This window comes from Staurois parvus, unplaced genomic scaffold (genome assembly GCF_062004578.1).
Source record: "Staurois parvus isolate SC_StPar_1 unplaced genomic scaffold, SC_StPar_1.0 ptg001396l, whole genome shotgun sequence".
Taxonomy (NCBI): domain Eukaryota; kingdom Metazoa; phylum Chordata; class Amphibia; order Anura; family Ranidae; genus Staurois; species Staurois parvus.
Window position 1 is genome coordinate 592,314 of NW_028319192.1, and position 23,911 is coordinate 616,224.

A 23,911-nucleotide genomic window follows, 5' to 3' on the forward strand; every position below is an offset into this window, starting at 1 on the left:
CCCCACCTCCACTCCTCTGTCCCCCACTGCCCCCGTCCACCCCTCTGTCCCCCCACTGCCCCCCTGTCCACCTCTCTGTCCCTCCTCTGTCCACTCATGGCCCCCACTGCCCCCCATCCACCCCTCTGTCCTCCTACTTCCCCCCTGTCCATCCCTCTGTCTCCCCACTGCTTCTGTCCACCCCTCTGTCCAACCACTGCCCCCCTGTCCACCCTTCTGTCTCCCCACTACCCCCTGTCCACCCCTCTATCTCCCCACTGCCTCCCTGTCCTCCCCTCTGTCCCCCCTCTGCCCCCTCTGCCCACCTCTCAATCCACCTGCTGCCCCATTTCCAGCTTTGCTCTGTGTATTCAGAATTCCCCGCCATGTCATGCCTCTTTCTATGCTTTCAGATATAGGTGACCCAGTTGGTGAGAACTTTTATGGGGCTCTCAGGGTATGCCCACCCCCCTGTCAGGGGCCCCCACATTGGTTCCTGGACTCACCCATTCCTCTCTTACAGTGGGAGCTGGAGGTGATCGGGGAACATCCTCTCCCTGATCCCTCTGCGGGTAATGAACCCCAAAGTCACTTGTATCACTTCAGGGTCACAGCTGTAATTTCCTGGCTGCTGCAGCTGCGGATGCAGCTAATCAAGCACAATTTGTGGTTGATCAGCTGCATTGGAGGGCAAGGGAGACATTGGGGGTCCAATAGACATCCAATGTCTCCATAAAGAGGACCTGTCACCTGCTCATGCTACCACATAGCTGACTTGCTAAATCCTGAGTAAACAAAAAATAAAATAAATGTTAAAAAATGTTGAGTCTCCGGCATTCACCCGTGTCCATATCATGATACAAACCCCCAGCGTGTATGGAGACATAAATGGTGTCACACATGTGAGGTGTCAGCGCACACGTCACAGGGACATGAAGAATTGTAGAACCATCATACATGACGATGACCTGTAAAGGCTTTTTTTTTTTTTTTTTTAAAGAGACTTTATTAGGTTTTATCTTATACACACATGAACCAACGATAAAAGTTATACAGTATACGTAGCGTAGCAACATGTCAAAGCAGGTAACAGAATCCAAAAATACCAATTGTTCTCATAACGAATATGCAAAAGCCCCAAGAGAGACAAAGAGAAAAACAAAGATGTGTAGGAATAAAAGATTTACTTATAGAAAAGGGAGACATCGCATGAAGTGTCGAAATGTAAGGGCTTAGGAGTAATGTATCCAGGTTGTTAAGAAGATACGAGTCAAAACATGCATAGGTATAATTCTAGAGAGATAAGCAGATATATTCCATGTTAGCCAATAGTCAAATGACCAGGAGGAGGGTCAACGTGCATATGGATAGGAAGTGGGAACAAAAACAGAAAACATAGAATAGAGAATAGAGATTAGACCGTAGGGAAAGAAGGAGAAAGAAAATTGAGAAAACAAGTCTAGAAAGAAATAGACCATCATGAAAGACAAAGAGAAAGAAAGAAAGAAAGAAAGGAGGGAGAAGTAGAAGACTTAGGAATGTATTGCCTAGGTTCAGAGGCCAGATGACCGGAAGAACATGTCAGTAGCAAGAAACAGCTCGACAGTGTGTGGAGGTGTAGATGGGCTAGTATGGGGACAGTTCCCTAAGAGTCAACAAAGAGGTGAGGTTGTGAAAGAAAGAAAATAGAAGAAAACTGAAAACTGAATCCAAAGTGGAAGGAGGGTAGATTGTCAAAGGTCCAAGAAGGCCCAGAAAGTATAATTTAAACAGTCAGATTACCCCTAATACGAGCAATACATAATGCATCAGGAATATCCCAGAGGCTACATTAGGACCAGGCTAGAAATCCGTGTGAGGGGTGCTGAGACTCCGAGGAAGGGAGTATTCTTGAAACATATTGTCCCCACTTGCGGTTGAACTTTTCCTCTCCTGGAGTAGATGGGGAGTTATAAATGTTGAGCCGCTCCAAACGAAGTAGAGAGTGTAAGTCCAATTTGACATCCGAAATGGTTGGCGGGCAATTGGAGACCCATTTTTTTAAAATTGACCTTCTCGCTGCCATCAGGCAGGTGGAGAGCCACGGTTTGGCAGTTCTGAGCAGAGCAATGTGCTGATGTGAAGCAGCAGTCACGGGAACATCCAGGTTTCCAAAAAGAAGGAGCAGTGGGTCTCTAGGTAGCGGGAGAGCAGTAACGAAGAGCATAAAGTTCAAGAGTTGGGACCAGAAATTAGAGATCGAGGGACAACTCCAAAACCTGTGGTGGAGGGATGGCTTATATGAGCCACAAAGCGGACACGCAGAGATCGTTGGGTCCGATCTTGAGTACAAACAAGGCATATAGGCATGATGCATAATTTTAAATTTCTGCTCCCGCCAAAATTCGTTCGTGTTGAACGCACAGGTAGTGTTAAAGCCTGCAAGTATTTGTTCCGCAGTGAAAACATTGTCGAAGTCCCGTAACCATGTTTTGATGGAGGTAGAGGAGTCCAACGGTGTAGCATATTGCAAGGACAATTGATTATATATGTTAGATATGTTATACTTCTGGTTCCTCACAAGAACCTCTATCATAGTCGTGCAAAAACGGGTGGACTTATCCTGAGCTATGGATTTCACAAAATTCCTGACTTGTAAAATATACAAAAAATGATGGGAAGGTAGTTCAAACGAGCCAAGAATTTGTTGAAACGGAAGGGGAGAACCTGATGCACCATCATACAATTGGTTCACAAGTCTAAGACCCTGGTTATACCACAAATCGTAGGCTGCATGTTGTTGAGAGACAGAGAAGGAAGGATTGTGATGTATGGGAAGAAAGCGAGATATCCAGGGAGAAACTCCTAGTCTACGTCTGACCTCCCTCCAAGTGAAGAGTGTATCCCGTATGAGTGGATTATGTTTAAGATGAACCGGTATTGAGTTGGAGTTAGAATGTAATAGGGCCGACAGGTCGAACGGACTCACCATGGCTGATTCAAGTAGGTAATTGGAGAACATGGACGCTTGGGATAGCCAATCTATACACACCCGTAAAATACAAGATAAATTATAGAGCCGAATGTTGGGGAGGCCCAGGCCGCCCTCACATCTAGGGAGAAACAGCTTGTGTATAGCTATACGCGGGCGACGCCCCCTCCATAGGAAGCTGGAAATCCCCTTGTTTAACTTGACTATATCCGTGCGTTTGAGCAGAAGAGGGATAGTTTGGAGAGGGTATAAAAGCTTCGGAAAGCTTGTCATCTTGAAGAGATGGGCTCTACCCATGAGGGATAACGGCAGGTCTTTCCACACTTCCAATTCCGCTAAAATTTTTTGAATAACTGGCGAAAAGTTGAGAGAATAAAGGGACGAAGCTAATTTCCCAATTTTGATACCCAGATAGGTAATGTAACGTGTATTGATTTTAAAGAGGGAGTCGCAGGCCCAATCAGGAAGTCGAGCGTGGTAGAGGGGAAGGACCTCACTTTTTGCAAAATTAATACGAAGACCCGAGCAACACCGAAAGTCTGCAAAAACTTTCTGAATATATGGCAGATCTAGTGACGGGTTGGAAGTGAATATTAATATGTCGTCCGCAAATAAAGCTAGGCGAAGATCTTGTTGAGCAACTTGAACGCCATGAAGTTGTGACTGAAAAAGCAGGAAGCGGGCTAGGGGTTCCAATGCTAAATTGAAAAGCAAGGGAGATAGTGGACAGCCTTGCCTTGTTCCTTTATGTAGTAGAAAAGAGTTAGATATTTTTCCCGCCGCTACTATCTGAGCCGTTGGGGCAGAATACATAGCCTGAATTAACTGTATAAACGAACCGGAAAAGCCGAATTTAGAGAGTACTAGTTGAAGCCATTGAAAACTAACGTTATCAAAGGCTTTTTCAGCATCGAGAGAAATAATCGCTAAATCCTGAAGGGGGTTATTTTTAGCCTGATGCAGAACTGTAAGCACTTTGCGGATATTAGACGTGGCCGATCGACCCTTTATAAAACCTGCTTGAGAAGGGTGAATGATAGAGGGTAAAATAATGGCCAAACGGTTAGCTATGATCTTAGAAAGGATCTTTGCATCTAGGTTAAGGAGGGAAATGGGACGATACAATCCAGGATCAGAAGGGTCTTTACCTTTTTTTGCTATTAGTTTAATGTGGGCTTGCGAAGCCGATGGGAGATATACCCCGCTCTCCTGGATGGACTGATAAACTAGCTGGAGAGTAGGAGACAGAGTTTTGTCCATCAGTTTAAAAAATTCAGAGGTGTACCCATCTGGACCTGGAGCTTTACCATTAGCTAGAGATCTAATAGCTAGACAAATATCCGCCTGTGAAATAGGGGCATTTAGAGATTGCAGTGCTATTGGATCTATTTGGAGCAAATTTACACTTTCCAGAAAGGACTGTGCTCGTGCCTGGTCAATAGGATCTGGCCCGTACAAGTCTGCATAAAAGCTTTCCAAAATAGATATAATCTCTTCCTGAGATTGTTTAAGTGCCCCCTGGGAGTCTTTAAGAGAGGTGAATTGCGTGGGGGTGAAAGGCTTCCTACACAGGCGCGCCAGCAGTTTGCCTGGTTTATTACCAAACCTGTGATATTGTAAGTCAAGGTGTGAGTGATGTAATGCTTCCTGAGCAGCCGCCCAGGTATCAAATTGGTTTTTAGCGTCCGCCCAAGCTTTCCTGTTGTCCTGCGTATTAGAGTCCGCCATTTTTCTTTGAGTCAGTCTAAGAAGGTTACTAGCTTCAGTGAAATTACGTGAAATTCTTTTTTTATAAGCGGACGTAAAAGCGATGATTTTGCCGCGTAACACAGCCTTCCCTGCATCCCAAAACAAATTTGGATTAGAGACATGGACAGCATTCGTAATTTGAAAGTCTGCCCAGGTGTCCTGTAATTGTTTGGAGAGCTCCTGATTATTCGCCAGAAACGAGGGGAAACGCCATATCCTAGGATGTGGCGTAGGGTCTAAAAAGTTTATAGTAATAGAGATTGGAGAGTGATCTGATATGGCTATGTCATGTATGGTAGATGATACAACATGTTGCAGTAGAACGGAATTACAAAAAGTATAATCTATTCTAGATAAAGAATGATGAACAGGGGAATAGAAAGTGTAATCTTTGCCGTCCGGATGGGTTAAGCGCCATATATCGGTAATTTGCATTGCTTCAGCGAAGCTACATAGCAAAGTAGGTGTGAGACGGGGAAACTGAGGGGAGCGAGGGCCACGGTCTACATTCTGCGATTTATCCTCCTGCTCTTGCATAACAGAATTAAAGTCCCCTCCCACGACGAGCAGCTTGTGAACATATGCCGCCAGCCGTGAAGAGAGGGCCTGGAAAACCTGCCTTGTCGGGGAATTGGGTGCGTAGAAACTAGTAAGAACCAATTCTTGGGTTCCGAGTTTGATATGTGCTGCTATGAAACGGCCTTCAGTGTCAGCATCCATAGCGACTAATTCCGGATTAAGCCGTTTGTGAATAAGAATAAGTACCCCTGCTTTATTATTTAGGGAGGAGGAGCCGAAAACATGACCCACCCATAGTTTACGCATGCGGATAAAGTCAGATTGGGTAAGGTGAGTTTCTTGGAGCAAAGCTATATCCGCACGCAAGCGCCGTAGATGTCGTAGAACCGCCATGCGTTTGTGAGGGGACCTGAGACCCTTGACATTCCAAGAGAAAATACGTGTCATCTTAACTGATGTGCTTGATATGATAGAAGGATAATCATTTTACCCATTAGAAATGTACGCATAATGAACACTGCTTCGCTAGACAATTGGGGGTGATTAGAAACCGGTCTCAGAGGACGGAGGAGTTCTCCCAAGAAATAAAGTTGGAGAAGAAAAGAAAAGCGAGAGAGAAAGGCGAGAACAAGATCAAGGGCCCTAATAGAGCCCAACAAAAAGTCAAAACATACAATATACCAATACAGTATACAGGACTTCACGTCATTCCGCATGCTGTTTCCACCAATACCAGCGTGACCGAGAGTATCTGGGAGAAGAGCCTGCCCCAGGGGCCAGTGTATAATTGTTGGGATGGGAGAGGGCCTCCCTCAAATTTATTCCCAGCAGCGGCTCCAGCATCTCCCCCCCCCCAGCATCGCTGAAATAGGGAACCAGGCACATGCAGGAGTAGGGAAGTATAAATTCAGGCATATATATGATTTACACAATAATGTTGAAGCAGGTGAGCGTGAGAGAACGCCGCACCATCAGATAATATATATAACATTACAAGTTGAACAGCCAATAAAACTCAGACTTTGGAAAGTATGTTCATTGCAATAGAAAGCAATAGAAACCAAGCAAAAAAATGAAAAACAGTCACATCTGAACCAATCGGGCCAGGAGATAAGCTTAAAGCTAATATGTAGAGACCAATGGCCTCTTATACCTTCAAGGCGGGCGAGATTTGGAAGACGCTGGGTTTGTGCGTTGACGCTTAGGTGGGTCTTTGCGAGGACTACGTTGATCTCTAGGGCCAGAATTCCTGCCCGCAATACGCGTCGACGGATCCCCGTCATTTAGGTGATCTTGGAGGTATTGGTGGGCTTCTTCAGGGTGGACGAAAGATTTGGATTCCCCGGATGGTGCATTGAAACGTAACGTAGCCGGATACGCTAATGTGAATTTTATTCCTTTCTGGTGAAGAGTGGCGCAGACTTGCTGAAACGCTTTCCGTTTACGTGATACTTCCTGTGAATAGTCCGCAAATATTAATAATTTGTGACCCTCAATTTGTAGAGAACGGGAATTACGAAAAGAGGTGAGGATCGCCATGCGATCAGCATAGTTGAGATAGCGGACAATCACCGAACGTGGCACCCGGCGTTCGTTAGATGGGGGCCCCAGGCGATGAGCTCTCTCTACCTGACAGGAGGAGGATAGACCCAAAGCTGCAGGGATTCGTGCTGAGCAGAGATCGGGAAGAGAACCTGTATTAAAAGATTCTGGGAGACCCACGATGCGTAAGTTATTTCTACGTGATCGATTTTCCAGATCGTCGATTTTATCCAATATATTTTGCTGTATACGATTGGATTGTGACGTAACTGCTTGTATGGAATGGACTTCATCTTCTAAGTCAGATAAGCGCTGCTCAGCCACAGTTAACCGTTTAGAATGTTCGCCCAAATCTATTCGCAGCTGTTCAATGCCCTGGCTTACAGCCTTATCCACAGCCTGTGTGATATTTGGGAGCAAAATTGAAGAAACTGCCTGGGCTATTTTTATATATTGCTCAGAAGAGCTATCAGTGCCTGATGTGAGTGGAGAGGCAGTGAGGATGGTGGGGAGAGGTGCAGACATACCTGCTCCCACGTTGTGATCTCCCTCTGTGCCTGTGTCCATGCTGTGACAGGCAGCTTCGGCGGCCATCTTGGCTGCAGGAGGGGGAGAGCCGCACCCCTCCGCCCCAGCAGCCGACTCGTGGCCGGACTGCATCGGGAGAAGGTACCGCTCCATGCTGGGGCCGCCGCGGGATGTGAGGAGGCACCCCAAAGCCAAGATGCGGGGGTCCCCGAGGCAGATGGCAGATGTTATAAGGGCGGGTTCCCGGGAGCCGCGGGTCCCGCTAGTCACAGCATCCGGCGCCGGAACCGGAAGTCTTAATGAAAGTTTTAAAAGACATCCCTGCTTATGATTCAGATAAAGATATATACAGCAACATGGAAATGTATGAAATGCATGTCAAATGCCATCAGCTTTCAAATCATGAAATAAATTATTTATTTCCATTTGGCTACCAATTAAATTTATGTCTCGAATTAAAAATTCTGTTATTAACGATAAATATCAGAAAAAACATAGTGACGCGACAGACAGACTGCGACAATTACTGTTATGTTCAACTGGTGAAGACGTACCTTCTGTAGAAATGCTAGACTTACTTCAGACTACTGCTGGCGAAGACCCTTTTGAGTTTAAAAATAAGTTTTCCAAAGCATATAAAATTATATTTGGAGTAGAAAATGAGGAAGACTCAGCTATGATCAAAGCTTTTGTAAAGAAATTCAAGTATCTTGATCCAGTAACCGTTGTCATAGCAGAGGAAAAACAAAATCTGAATGACATAGTAAGTTTCATTGACAAAATCTGGAGAAAATTGAAAAACAGCAATCTCAATTACGAGGTAGCTGTGATTCAAAGTGACAAAAATAGTCAGACAGCAGCCATGCCAGGAACCACAAGTCCCAGTAAGAATGACAACGAGAGATGCAAGCAAGTGAGTCATAAAGAGCATACCACATGCTTTCACTGTCATAAACAAGGTCATATCAGACGGCATTGTTGGAAGTTTAAACTTGACTCACAAATAAAGAAAATGGAAATAAAAAGTGAAAAAGCAGCTTTTGTACAACCTGCTGTGTTGTGTAATGATAAAAGTTTAACTGAATTGCCTTATGCCTCAACAGTTACACAGATTCATACTTTGACTAGAAACAACTGTTCAGACTACATGGTGAGAAGGGCTGTCACTGACACAAATGGTTTATTACCAGTTCCAAAAATAGAATCACGTCCACATTCATCCCCAATATCGTTAGAATTTGTAGCTCCAATTGTATTGGATGACAATGGAAGACCATTTGTACAAGGTTTACTAAATGGTAAAAAGATTAAATTTTTAATTGACAGCGGATCTGAGATTAGCCTTACCAGAGAAAACGTACCTGTGAAACCAAATTCACCCATGTGTAATATAAAAGGTTTTAATAATACAGGTCATTCCACTGCTAGACAGGTGCCTAATGTAACATTTGAAGTACCTGGGCTAGTGAAAACTAACATTGATATTTGGTATAGTAATGCCACCGAGAATATTCTTGGCATTGATTTTATCAATAAGCAGAAGTGGATTATTGATATTATGACCAAAGTTATTTGGAGGAATCCATCTAGGCCCAAATCAATGTTAATGGATCCTTCTATATACAGTGATGTTGGTTTCAACTCTAAAATGTCTACAGCACAAAGATGGCCCGATACTGATGGTAATTGTGCTTTAAAAGAATTGGTACAACGTTTTCCAAGTTTGTGGTCAAAGTTTAAAAATGACATAGGAACTTTGAAAGATACAGAATTGAATATTGAGGGAAAAGATCCTATACCCCTTAATCAGTATGAGTTACCACAAGAATCAATAGGACCACTTTCTGCCATTATTCAAGAGTTTGTACAACTTGGCATTTTAAAGAAAACACAATCAGTGGTAAATAACTGTATTTGGCCTATCAAAAATGCTGACAATTCATATTCTTTGTCAGTTGACTTCAGGACACTGAATAAACATATCACAAATAACAAAGCAGTTGTTCCGGATCATTCTAATATCAAGTTACATTTAAAGGCCGAATCCAAAGTGTTTTCTGTTTTGGAAATCGATAACAGTCATTTTTCGATCCCCTTAGCTAAAAGTTGTCAATACAAGTTAGCTTTCAAGTTTCAGAAAGAGACCTATCCATTCACTCGATTAGTAGCTGGTTTAGACATCAGTGATGGTGTAGTCCATGAATCCATAGCAAAAATTCTATCAACATTTTCAAGGCCAGAATGCATTTTTCAGCATGTAAATACAATTATGCGAAGTACGCAGAATGTTAACGAACATATTACTCTTTTGTCTGAGTTATTTATGTTGTTACAGGATGCAGGCCTAAAATTAAACCCGGAAAGAGTTCAGCTGATGAAAAGTCAGGTGGAATGCTTTCACATGCAGATTAGTCAAGGGAAGAGACAATTATTACAAGAAACAGTCAGAGCTATCACTGCCATTCCAGTTCCTACAACTCATAAAGCATTGCAACAATTTTTGAAAAACATAAATCATTGCAAAGAGTTTATACATGGTTTCGCAGAGAAAGTTAAGCCATTATATCATCTTTTGAAGAGTAAAAATAACTTAGTTGACCAATGGGGTCCAAATGAGAATAATGCTTTAAAAGTGTTGAAAAAGGATTTGCAGAATGCGCCAGCATTAGGTACAATTGAGGTTTGTTCCAATGCTCCTTTTGTTGTGAAAACTCATGTATCTGATAATGCAATTTCAGTAACTTTGTCTCAATTAAAAGAAGGTAATGAGAGACTAATTAGTTACTTCTCCAGAGATTTATCACCATTGGAAAGAACTTTTACACCTGAGGTACTGCAACGGCTAAGTGTCTTTTATGCAATCAAAGCTTCAGAAAGCACAGTGAAGTCACACAGTATCATATTACAGTCTCCTGACAGTTCACTAAGAAGAATTCTTGAGGAAGATACATTCAGAGAATGTGGTGAAAGGTATCCTCAGTGGATAAGAGCACTGTTAGCCAAACACATTGTGATAGGTACAGCTGTATCAGACAAGTCTCTACCTCACATTCACAGCAACACATGTATTACTGAAGAACACTCTAACACCAGAATAATGACATCAGCACAGAAAACAGCTACGCATATTTCTAATATTATAGGGATGAGAACAAAGGCATAATCCTTTGTCATCTCTGGGGTGATACAAAACCTTTCTTTGTTTAGTAAAACAGGGTTTTGCGGTCATGACCTATGATGAAATATTGCGTCCTGTCATACCTAAATATCACACTACTTTTGTATTCTAGTTTAGGTACTTTTAGACAGGATTAGGACAGTATTTTGATTGATATATAGAAGTTTTCTGTAAAAGGAAATAGGAAGTAATGTTACTTCACAATATGTGTTCTAACCTCATAAACTGATTGTTCCATAATCTTTCATATTTGTTGAAAAAGGTGTAAGAATAATGCAATGTTTGTGCCAAAGTAATGATACTGCATTTCTTTACAGAAATGGCATCTAAAATCAAATATGAAGCGTAACAATCTCCTACAAGCCAACGTGAAGGAATTTGGACGTTAAAGAAGAGATCTTCATATGGGAAGAAGATTGAACAGGAGCTTAATACTTCACACTTGTGACTGATTTATCACGTTCAACAAAAATGTTTCTACTTTACAGAACTTAAAGAAGATATTTTATAGACATTGCATGAAGAAAAGATTCATCAAGAGGAAATCTATTTATTATTAGTGATAACATCATTTATTATTGAAAATATTGTTATAGGTCACATATACATTTTAATGATCCTCTTATTCTGATACTTACATCCATATTAGGATAATAATATTATTATTATTTTTTATTTTTTACATATTCATATACAGAATATTTTTTAGCTAATACTTCACAGACTTATTCCAGGTAATATTATATCTTTTGTTAAAAGGTTAAGAAACATATTACTCTTGTATGAGCAATAGAAACTTATGACACATTTTAGAATGGAAAGTATATTTCCGGAGAGTTAAAATATTATTCAAATATGGAAATATACTACATTAATTATTATTACATCATTTATTATTATTATTATTATTATATTAACATATATCATTTCAAATTAACATTATGATTAAGAATTTTTATAGTAAGAAAAACTGAAGATAAGGTATAGAGTTTTGAAGGAAAGTTATTTTTGGTTGGTCCAGTTATGAAGAATATGTACGATCATTTGGAATAAGGCAGTGTGTATGGGCCATGAATGAAGTGTGCATTGGTTAAACATTAATGATGGACTAAACATAATAAGGAGGATTTATTAGAAATCAAAATTATGATTCGGCACTTATATTGATGGCAAGCTTGCAAAATATTTGGTTTTTATGATTAATCATAATTAATATTAATATGTGTGAATGGTCTTTTGACAAATGGTAGTATTACAATTCTTCAGACATAACTGAGACTGAAAAATAGGAATAAGTTAAACTGAGACAGTAAATATGGGTAAGTTAGCTGAGACAGTAAATATGGGTAAGTTAGCTGAGACAGTAAATATGGGTAAGTTAAGCTGAGGCAGTAAATATGGGTAAGTTAGCTGAGACAGTAAATATGGGTAAGTTAGCTGAGACAGTAAATATGGGTAAGTTAGCTGAGACAGTAAATATGGGTAAGTTAGCTGAGACAGTAAATATGGGTAAGTTAGCTGAGACAGTAAATATGGGTAAGTTAGCTAGACCAGCTAAACCAGCTGAAGACTATATTTAGGCATAGCTGGTTAGAAGTCTCTAGTATATGTCAAGGGTATTAGGAGGACTCATTATAGATGTACTATTACATTATGTATTTTTATAGTATCTGTGTATATTTAGTATACGTTTCTAATATTGATACATATATAGATTAGTGATTATACATTGAAGTTATATTATCATTTAAATATGAATATCTGAGGTTACATCATCGGCTTACAATATTATGTACATCAGCATCCATATGTTCCTGTCCATCAAAACCATTCTGTGAGTGTCGTCCCCTCCCTTCTATGCCATACAAGGTATTACGAATCTCTCGCTATGACACACTCATTCTGCATATAAGGGACAGAGGACGGGATCTCACACACACGCTAACACTGACACTCTGACACATACACATACATGTCTAGGACGTTCTGAGAAAACAACAGGTGCGTGCTGCAAGACAAATATCATCACTTCCATCTATTTCCGGCTTCTTCACAAAGTCTCGAAGGACAAGTAGAGCATGAGAAGGACAAGAACATGAAGGACAGAACGGCACATGGCCGGACTTCAATAACTAAAAATGGTGACTTTTTCTTTAAACTTCAGCTTGATATTTCTACAGTAGTTTTATCTACATGGAACTGTTCATGATACGCTTTACATTGTTATTTTACACCATTGTGTGATAGAATAAAATCACACTTTATTTTTTATTTCAACGGCTCTTTCATTCATAATCGCCTCAAGACACTAAAAGGTATTATATGTGTCTAAAATCCAACAGGGGGTGGTAAAATATGAACCTGCAGCCACTTGCTGGGGATTTGGATTTTTAACAATGCTACAGATTTGTTATTTTTTGCGCATTCCCCACCACTATACAGCCGGGAGTGTGAGGACTTTAGTAAAGTCTGATTTCATGTGGAAGTGATACAAATGGCTGTGAATCCGCCTGTTACTTCCATGAACATTGCTGCAATGTGCCCTGACCCCACCACCGGACAGCAGAGCATGGTCCTGTCATGGTGGGTGTCACTGGGAAGGGTGGCGGGAGCTCAGTGGACCTCCTGTACACAGACCAGGAAGTGACATGTATGACGTGGATGACATCACTTCCTGGACTGGAGCTGTCATTCTCCGGGATCAGTGTCGGGGGAAGAAGCTGATGGAAGGCGGTCTGTGTTCCATCATCTGCAGTGGAGTAGACAGGAGACATCTACAGTCTAATATACCCCAGGGGTCTCCATAAAGAGAACCTGTCACCTATATGCCATCACATAGGAGGCTATTGGTCCCCTACATGATAGCAATACAAGTTATGGACAAAATAAGTAAAGTTTGAAGCATAGAAAGAGACACATTTTTTTTAATATTGTAAAAATGTTAGAGCCCCCCTCCCCCCACACACACCTACAAAAACACGCACATTGGGGTGTATACATAGGAACACAGTGATCCCCACACACGTTACATATCAGCGCACACGCCACAGGGAGAGCAATGATTGGAGCACCAGTGCTCCTGTGTAACTCTATACTGATGACCTGGAGGGGCTATTAAAGCGTTCCAAGTGCACACAGTGTTACGGCTTGACATGTTGGGAATCCCATTTCCTCGGCACAACCTCATCTTTTATATTTCACCAGAAAATAGGTCATGAATTGCATTTATGTGCTCAGAAATAAACGTTACTATATTGTTCCTGAAATGTTGCCTTTCATAAACTGTTGTGCTAATATCATGTAACATAGAAAATGACAACTCCCAACATTGGATTATATAGGGTGTCTGCTATCAAAGAATACATCAGATTTGGGGTTTAGTGATCTTCAGGAATAAAATGATTTTTAAAAGGTGTAAACAAGAAATAAAAAAAATATGTAAAAATGTCCCCAGGACTCCATGGACCCCTTCATTCCACGCCGTCTCCAGGAACCGGGAAACCCCAGAGAAGCCAAGTGTCCCCTGACTTCCTCTCCAGGCTGGGATGTCACTCTGGTCGGGCGCCACCTACAGTGGAAGAAGCAGACTGCACCGGCCTACATCTGCTCTATGCTTTGTCTGATCAGGATGGAGGCCATTTGTCCCTGAACACAGAGCGCCCTAAACACGAGGTAAACGTGGTGCAACACTGAGCCCCGTCCAGCTGTAGTGTAGACTTTGACAGGCTGCAGGCAGCGGGGCTGGACGCTGTACCTGTGCCTATCAGGTGTATTATAATGCCAGCATTGTACCCACAGGGGCCGGACCCCCCATGTACAAGTGGCCTAAGAGATACCATCAGCTTGTGTCCCATTCCATCAGACTCCTAGAACTGGAAGAGGACATTTTTGGGGGGATGTGTTGTAGAAGAACCCAGACCACGGTATTGTGCGGTGAAAATATCATCCAACTTTATTCATCATATATATGTGACACTTTAACTACAGAAGGAAAGAGATAGATTGTTTACATTTCAAGGATCTAGTTATACAATTTATATAATCTATGCTAATAAACTGATTAACATATGACACACCCCTCAATACCAGCCCCGCCCACTTATGTAACCCTCTAAACATCCAAATCCCTGTAACTTCCCAGAAGACACTTTCATCTTTTATCCATAACAAGCTGATTGAGTACAAGAGAACCCTGAGCCCCTCCTGCTCATTCCCACACAGCAAGTCCATGTCACCATCTACAAGGTGAGAGGACCTGAAGGAGAACAAGTCCATGACCACCAGGACCATCGCCTGACTGAAGCCATGCTCACATTTCTTTCTAATGCTGCTTCTATGGTCTACTCAGATACAGATTTGGCAGATGTACATTCGTGTCTTCAAGGAGCTGATCAAACATGATTTGTGCTTGACTATCTTTTTTGGGGACCAGAGGTGACATTAGGGGTCTGATAGACCTCTTGTGTTTCTTTAAAGAGGACCTGTGACCAGCAATATGTTATCACATGCGAGGCTATTAACCCCCTATATGGCAATAATAAAGTTCAGAGAAAGAAAAGTGTAAAGTAACACTCTGTAAATGAAAAAACACACAAAACACATTTTAAAGCCCCCAGTTCCAGTATACATGAGCAATTGCAAGGGTTGGGTGCAGTTATGTAGGAAAACATCAATCACACTACACATTGTACATATCTCTGCACACACCATTGCCGATGACATACTTTTTCTAACAGACCCACATATCACGTTACCTTATTTGCTACACGATTTCAAATTATTTCAGTATTTGGCCAACTTGAAAATCAACTTTTCTAAATCCCAAGCTCTTAATGTCTCATTACCTCCAGACATGATTAGACAAGCAAAATCAAATTTTCCTTATACCTGGCAGTCTGAGGCTATCACTTATTTGGGAATCCAATTGCCAACCCACCTTACGGAACTCTATGCCAAAAATTTTTTGCCCCTCTTATGTGACATCACCAAAGACCTTCAGACATGGAATAAACCTTGGTTCTCCTGGTTTGGTAGAGCAGCTATACTTAAGATGAACGTGCTCCCTAGAATACTATATCTACTGCAGATTATACCAATTCAGTTACCAAACTTCTTGTTTAAATCATATAGAACGCTCTGTACCTCCTTTCTTTGGTATAATAAATGCCCAAGAATTAGCTTTACCCAACTTACTATGCCCAAGAAGAGTGGAGGTATTGGATTGCCGGATATTACCCGTTACTACAGGTCTCGTCACCTAGCTAGAATAGTAGATTGGACCACGAACCACATTCGTAAGGTTTGGGTTGGTGTGGAGGCTGATTTCTCAAAGATACCGCTTGCCACCTCCCCTTGGCTGAAAACCTCTCACATTCCTTCTGAGTTTCGGGAACACCCTCTTATAGGTCCCACTTTATGCTGTAGCTCTCAGTTGTTCCAGAAAAAAGAACTTCCGTCCTCTCCGAGCCCTCTAACTCCGATCAAAATGAATCCGGACTTTCTACCAGGGATGTCTCCGACCTTTCTCGCCGGATATAACCGTGAAGATAATCTAACAGTACGTCAATTCTTCAAAGATACTAAGCTCTTATCTAGAGAAGACGTTACAAAGGCGTGGCCATCCCTTACACTAACGCCTTGGATGTATAGACAAATCCACCACTTTTTACGAAACTCCCCACATCTAAAGGATTATTCAAGGCTACTTACTCCATTTGAGAAACTCTGCTTTACAGACTTCCCCCAGAGGCATGTGATATCCAAGCTTTATTCCTATCTTGAAAGTGCCAATACATCTCAATCTCGGAAGACCTGTGAGGCCTGGATGCGTGATCTACAACTTCCAATGTCACCAGAGGACTGGGACCACATTTATGACCACATGCATAAAGGTTCCATATGTGTCTCTACACAAGAAAGCAACTATAAATTAATTTCCAGATGGTACAGAGTTCCGTATGTGATTCATAGATTTGATCCTAACGTTCCGGATTTATGCTGGAGATGTTACCAGGCAACAGGTACACTTCTACATATATGGTGGGAATGTCCGCTGCTACAGCCCTTCTGGAGAAAAGTTCTGGACATAATCGCACAAGTAACTACATACACCCTAGACTTTACCCCAGCACAATTCTTACTCCATCACTCCTCACTTCCTGTAAGGACTTATCGTAAGTCGCTTGCCTTACATATGATAAACGCGGAAAAGCAGTGTATTCCTGTTCATTGGCGATCAGACCATGTTCCCACCGTGCGAGAGTGGCTTCTTAGGATCGTCAGGATCGCAGAAATGGAGGAGCTGATCTCAGTGGCAAAGGAACACCCCGAGAGATTCAGGAAGACTTGGGCTTGTTGGACTCACTTCCAAACTACTAATACTTATCGTGGTTTAATGAAGGAATGAACAAGAAGAGATTTGGAGATACGGAAAACCTTGAAAGCTTTCACCTCAGGAATAACTCCATAGATGGAGTCTAACCGAACCGTATCCTAAATTAAAGATAGAATCTGTGTCAGTTTGGCCGTTGCTTATTGATGTGACTGGTTTGGTTGCACTTACTTAATCATAAACCTCATCCTTCCCCCCCCTTTTTTTTTCTCTTCCTTCCCCTCTTCCCTATATATTTGTTTTTTGTGCTCCCCCCTCACCCCATTATGATATTACTTTTCATATTCCTCTTCCATTTACGTGCTCTTTTCTTTTCTTTCTCTCACACCTTTTTCATACTCTATTTAATCATATATTTCATAAGGAACAGAGTATTCATACACGTACAGGTGTGACGGTTATCTACAAAACTAACCTACATTTTTCGGATACGGATACATTGGACGTATATACCTTGAAATGACACTTTTGTCTTACTCTTCACAGTCCTGTTATCCGAGATCTCCCTACACAGTGGACTAGTGTGCAGCGTACTTCTCTAAATCACATACTGTTATCATTATTTCTACTGTTACATATTATGCATCTGCTTTATTGTAGGACTTTGTTTCAGGATGATCTACAATTTAATTCCATGTCTTGGTCCCGTCTGCAATACGGGAGAACATGTAAGAGGTACATTCGCGGACTGCGATCCGTATCTGTATATGATTTGTTAAGCCTTTCATATTTCAATAAAACTTTTTTGGAATAAAAAAAAAAAAAATTCAAAACATTAACAATAACATATAAAGTCATTTATAACTCTGCCCCAAATTACATCACCAATCTTGTCTCCAAATATCACCCAAACCGTACTCTCCGCTCCTCGCACAACCTCCTGCTCTCTAGCTCCCTTGTCCCCTCCTCCCATGCTCATCTCCAGGACTTCTCCAGAGCTTCCCCCATCCTCTGGAACTCTCTACCCCAATTTATCAGACTATCGCCTACTCTGCTCACTTTTAGGCAATCTCTGAAATCCTCTCTCTTCAGGGAAGCATATCCTGCCCTCAGCTAATAATGGAATCTTCTACTCTTCCAACCAGTCCATCCCCCACAGTTAGTACCTTTTTTGTACCAATAGCCCCTCCCTCCTAGATTGTAAGCTCCAAGGATCAGGGTCCTCCTATCCCTCTTGTATTTAACTGTATTGTTGCTGTATTGTCTCCCGTTATATTGTAAAGTGCTGAGCAAACTGTTGGGGCTATATAAATCCTGTATAATAATAATAATGAGAGGAGATGAAATGTGGAAAGAAGGCATTGATAATGGGAGAGGAGATGGAACATGTAATGGGAGGAATGGACAAGGTGGGTTTAGCTGGAGACCTCAAGCCTGGCTGATGATGTATCAATAGTCAGAAGAACCTGGAATGGACTCTCCCACTGAGGCTTCAGAGACTTGGTAAGATGACAATAGACCCCATCCTAGTCTCTGGTACTGAGGCAGTGTTGGTCATGTATTACCTCAGGATCCAGAAATGAGGAAAATGCTTGGAAACACAACTCAGTTGGTGAATCATGAAAATGCATTACATGTTCAGTCAAAGCTCCATAAAAAAAGCTAAAGAATGAGAATCATGAGGGAAGCTGTTCAGTTATTGATGCTTATCTTAAAAAAATTATCAAAAGATAAAATATTTAAATCCCTTCTAGTTGTGTATTGATGGAGATAAGCACTAAACTCAGTTCATCCAATCATTACATTGCAGTTTGCTCAGATTTTAGTTTGTTTCTTTTAAGGTAACATTTTATCTTCTCCCTTCTTCTCTAGGTTGTGGGATGATATTGGGGATGTGAAACTAACTTGTGACACCTGAAACTTTTTAAATATCTCTTTTCGTCCAGTATTTAATCTATGCTGAAATTTGTGAATCCTCCGGTGATAGATTAGACCGGCATTAACTGTAAAAGTTTTGTCATATTGATAGCATTAAAATGACTTCTCTCCAGTGTGAATCATCTGGTGTGTGATAAGATATGACTTCCGTGTAAAAGCTTTATCACATTCAGAACACTGATATGACTTCTCTCCAGTGTGACTCCTCTGGTGTCTGATAAGATCTGACTTCTGTGTAAAAGCTTTATCACATTCAGAACACTGATATGACTTCTCTCCAGTGTGAATCCTCTGGTGTCTGATAAGACTTGACTTCCGTGTAAAAGCTTTATCACATTCAGAACACTGATATGGCTGCTCTCTAGTGTGAACATTCTGGTGTCTGATAAGATCTAACTTATGTGTAAAAGCTTTATCACATTCAGAACACTGATATGGCTTCTCTCCAGTGTGAATCCTCTGGTGTCTGATAAGATCTGACTTTACTGTAAAAGCTTTATCACATTCAGAACACCGATATGACTTCTCTCCAGTGTGAATCCTCTGATGTGTGATAAGATATGACTTCCGTGTAAAAGCTTTATCACATTCAGAACACTGATATGACTTCTCTCCAGTGTGAATCCTCTGATGTGTGATAAGATATGACCTCTGTGTAAAAGCTTTGCCACATTCAGAACACTGATATGACTTCTCTCCAGTGTGAACAATCTGGTGTCTGATAAGATGTGACTTCTGTGTAAAAGCTTTATCACATTCAGAACACCGATATGGCTTCTCTCCAGTGTGAACTCTTTGGTGTACTATAAGGTCTCTCTCACGTGTAAAAGTTTTGCCACAGTCAGAACAATGATATGACTTCCCTCCATTGTGAACCTTCTGATGTGTGATATATTTTCTCTCCATTGTAAAATCTCCAAACAAGAAGTAGTATGAAATGACTCCTCTTATGTATACGTGGTTTGGACTTTAGTGTAAAGCAATTGTCACTTCCAGAACACTGAAATTCCCTTTCTCCTGCTGTCCTCTGAGGCTGGATCAATGTGGAAGAGGATCCAAACCATGACTTTTAGAACACAGATATGACTTGTACCCTGTATGAATCCTCCAGTGAGCTGCAATAAAGACTTTCAATCAATTAAGACATCCATATGTCTTGTTTTCCATGTGACTCAGCTGTATTCATGAAGACCAACATGACCGAAAACTTGGCTCATCAATCCACCTGTACAGAACGAAAAAAAATTAAAATTCTATATAAAGGGCTACATAAAGTTTCTTTCTATTTTTAATGTTCATTACTAAATATATCTTATGAATAGAAAGAATATGTACAGCATTATCTACAGTATTTTTGTAATCAAATAGAGTTTATTCAGAAAGTTTATAAGTGCGCACAGTATTCCCAACATTCAGCCCAGACAATGGAGTCATACATTCTCACGTATAGGCAGTTGTGGCACTGTTACAGATCATACAGAACAATAACTTGCTTTGTCTATGGTGTCACTTTTACCTTTTATAAACAAATGAACAGAGAAAAGAAGAAACAGCCTAGAACAATTCAGCTGTACATGGCAAGTAACTCCCCCCAGTACATACATAGATAGCTGACACCGATCAATTTTTTATGGTCAAGCAGCCTCACTATTGCTCTATGACTTGTAATAGGAGGAGGTGTAAATAATTCCTCCTCTATTGAGACCAAGAGGCACACCCGAGGAATATTGAATACCAACATTATAATACTGGTCATATTGTTCCACTTTTTGAATAATTTTGGACATCTCCAAAACATGTGTATCAAATCCCCGACATCACCGCTACAATTGTGGTCATAAGGGGAAATCCCTCCTGTCCTAGTTGAACAATTGAGCTGGAGTCCTGAAAGCTCTATGCAAAGAAATGACTGAGTTTCTGTGAAGAGGACAGAGAGATGAGAGGTATGGAGGTCACAATCACCTCCCACCACTCTCTCTTATTTTCTCTGTTTCCCATTTCTTTCTATAAGTCTTCGGCAAGAGTCAAAAGACGGGAATAAATATATGAGAGATCATGCCTTTCCCACTGGTGCCATCTGAAGCCCATTAACAAGTGTGAGAGTGTCAGGAATGGACTTGCCAATGGTGATGGGACTCACCTGCCTTGTGGGCTGCAGTACCAGGGCTTGCCAGCGGGTGCTCTCAGCAACCAGAGACTCACTCCTGCAATCGGCCATCACCTGAGGCTGATTGCAGGAGGTGTATTTAAGGAATGGCCGGGCCTGTGATCAGTGCCTTGATGTATGTTTCCCATGAGCCCCTGTATCTTGTTATCTGTGCCTGCTTTGATCCTGATCCTGTTGACTGTCTCCTGCACTGACCCCTGGCTCTTTACATGACTACTCTCTGCCTGCTCCTCCTGTACCTACCTGCCTGATAGTTACTGACCCGGCCTGCCTGACTATGCTTGTGTTCCCACACATATTGGGACTAGCTTAAGGTTTGGTTTTGCACTGTGTTCTGTGTATTGTGTAACCTTAAATAAATTATATTACTTTTACACCATCCTTGAGCCTGCGTTTCCCTGTGTCAGTCCACACATCTCTGGACATACCTGGAGCCCTGACAGAGAGTGATGTGAAATCTGTATCTGATGGAAGTAGCAACCGATGGATGGGATCTAATGTGTCTACTAAGTCCCACCTGGTAAGATGTTGAAGTTGGGCAGCTATAAAATAAAGTCTAGCATTTGGTATTGCTAGGCCTCCTTGGTCTTCACCATACTGTAGAGTAGTGAGTTTGATTCTAGCTGACAGCTTCTTCTAAATGAGTTCCCCAAACTGGGAGTCTATACTGGAGAACCACTTACGAGGTGTCCACATGGGAGAATTGTGGAGTATATAGAGGAATTGTGGGGTCCATATCTTCTCTTGTTCATAGATTTTATTGGAAAGAGATAATAGTTTTACAAGGAGCTGATAACAATGTGATTGCAGGACTCACCAACAGTAAGTCAGAAGGGGTACAACCCTTAGAGGTAACGTACAGGTTGTAATTTGTACAGTACAAATAATATCTTCATACATTAAAGTGGAGTTCCAGTGAAAATTAAAAAAATAAAAGTCAGCAGCTGTAAAAACTGTAGCTGCTGACTTTTAAAAGATCGGCACTTACCTGTCCCTCGATCTCGTGGTGTCCTCCCCACAGCCCGTTTCACTGGCCGCCCTGTGTTTCCAGTGCCGGCATCTTCAGTGTGGGCACCCAGCTGTGACAGTTTGCAGCTTCACATCCGGGTGCCCACTGAGCATGTGTGAGTATCTCTGTGCTTTGTGAATGGTCCTGTAGTCTTCTAGGACCTTTCATGTGTCCCAGAAGACTACAGGGAGGGAGGGGGGAGGACAACCTCCGCTTCTGATCACCTAGGTGATTGCAGCAGAAGTGGGAGCGGGTACCTGTCAATTTCGGTTACCCCCCCAAAAAGGTGCCAGTGGGGTCCTTAACCACTTGCATACCAGGCACTTACAGTGGGGATCGAAAGTTTGGGCACCCCAGCTAAAAATTTGTATTAATGTGCATAAAGAAGCCAAGGAAAGATAGAAAAATCTCCAAAAGGCATCAAATTACAGATTAGACATTCTTATAATATTTCAACAAAAGTTAGATTTTATTTCCATCATTTACACTTTCAAAATAACAGAAAACAAAAAAATGGCGTCTGCAAAAGTTTGGGCACCCTGCAGAATTTATAGCATGCACTGCCCCCTTTGCCAAGCTGAGACCTGCCAGTGTCATGGATTGTTCTCAATCATTGTCTGGGAAGACCAGGTGATGTCAATCTCAAAGGTTTTAAATGCCCAGACTCATCTGACCTTGCCCCAACAATCAGCACCATGGGTTCTTCTAAACAGTTGTCTAGAAAACTGAAACTGAAAATAGTTGACGCTCACAAAGCTGGAGAAGGCTATAAGAAGATAGCAAAGCGTTTTCAGATGTCAATATCCTCTGTTTGGAATGCAATTAAGAAATGGCAGTCATCAGGAACAGTGGAAGTTAAAGCAAGATCTGGAAGACCAAGAAAAATATCAGACAGAACAGCTCGCAGGATTGTGAGAAAAACAATTCAAAACCCACGTTTGACTGAACGATCCCTCCAGAAAGATCTGGCAGACACTGGAGTTGTGGTACACTATTCCACTATAAAGAGATACTTGTACAAATATGGTCTTCATGGAAGAGTCATCAGAAGAAAACCTCTTCTACGTCCTCACCACAAAAATCATCGTTTGAACTTTGCAAATGAACATATAGACAAGTGTAACGGAAACGGAACCCAGACCGCACTGAGTTTTTCTGTTATACTACAGCTTCCCCTGTCCGAACACCATCCACGGACCACACCCTGAAATCCCTCAGGAAAAAGACAGCACCCAGCTCTTCTTAAGACAGAAGCCAACAACTTTTATTGTACACAAACAACATGTTTTATACAGAGGGCGGGGAAAGACAACCAGGGACAGGAAACACATCATCAGCCCACCCTATCAGTGGGAAGGGCTACAGTATAGGCAGGAAACACCTCATCACCCCTCCCCATCCAACCAAGACACAGAACAATGGGATGCAGCCATGCAGCAAAGGACATTGACCAACCCCCACACCAATACACAAACAGTACATCCCATAATAGTTGGCTGGACAGGAAGGCACAGCACCATGGGGGGGAGCACATGGCAAACAGACAATGGACAGCCATGTGGCCTAGACAAAGGACAACACACTATACACAAGACTCAGACATTCACATACACACCCTGTACCCCTTAACAGGCACAGGGTGCCTTAAACATAATGGGAATTTGGGAGGATGATACAGAGGTCCCCCCACCCCCAAAAGTCACTCCCGTCACAACAAGTCTGATGCATTTTGGAAACAAGTTCTGTGGACCGATGAGGTTAAAATTGAACTTTTTGGCCGGAATGAGCAAAGGTACGGTTGGAGAAGAAGGGGCACAGAATTTAATGAAAAGAACCTCTGTCCAACTGTTAAGCATGGGGTTGGATCAATCATGCTTTGGGGTTGTGTTGCAGCCAGTGGCACAGGGAACATCTCACGAGTAGAAGGAAAAATGGATTCAATAAAATTTCAGCAAATTTTGGATGGTAACTTGATGCCATCTGTGAAAAAGCTGAAGTTT

The 23,911-nt window shown here is 41.7% G+C and overlaps 1 pseudogene; it reads right to left on the bottom strand.

Moving 5' to 3' along the window:
- Positions 1-16,847: 16,847 nt before the first annotated feature.
- The window catches only part of LOC149436230 (uncharacterized), a 40,570-nt pseudogene continuing 33,506 nt past the window's right edge, over positions 16,848-23,911 (bottom strand).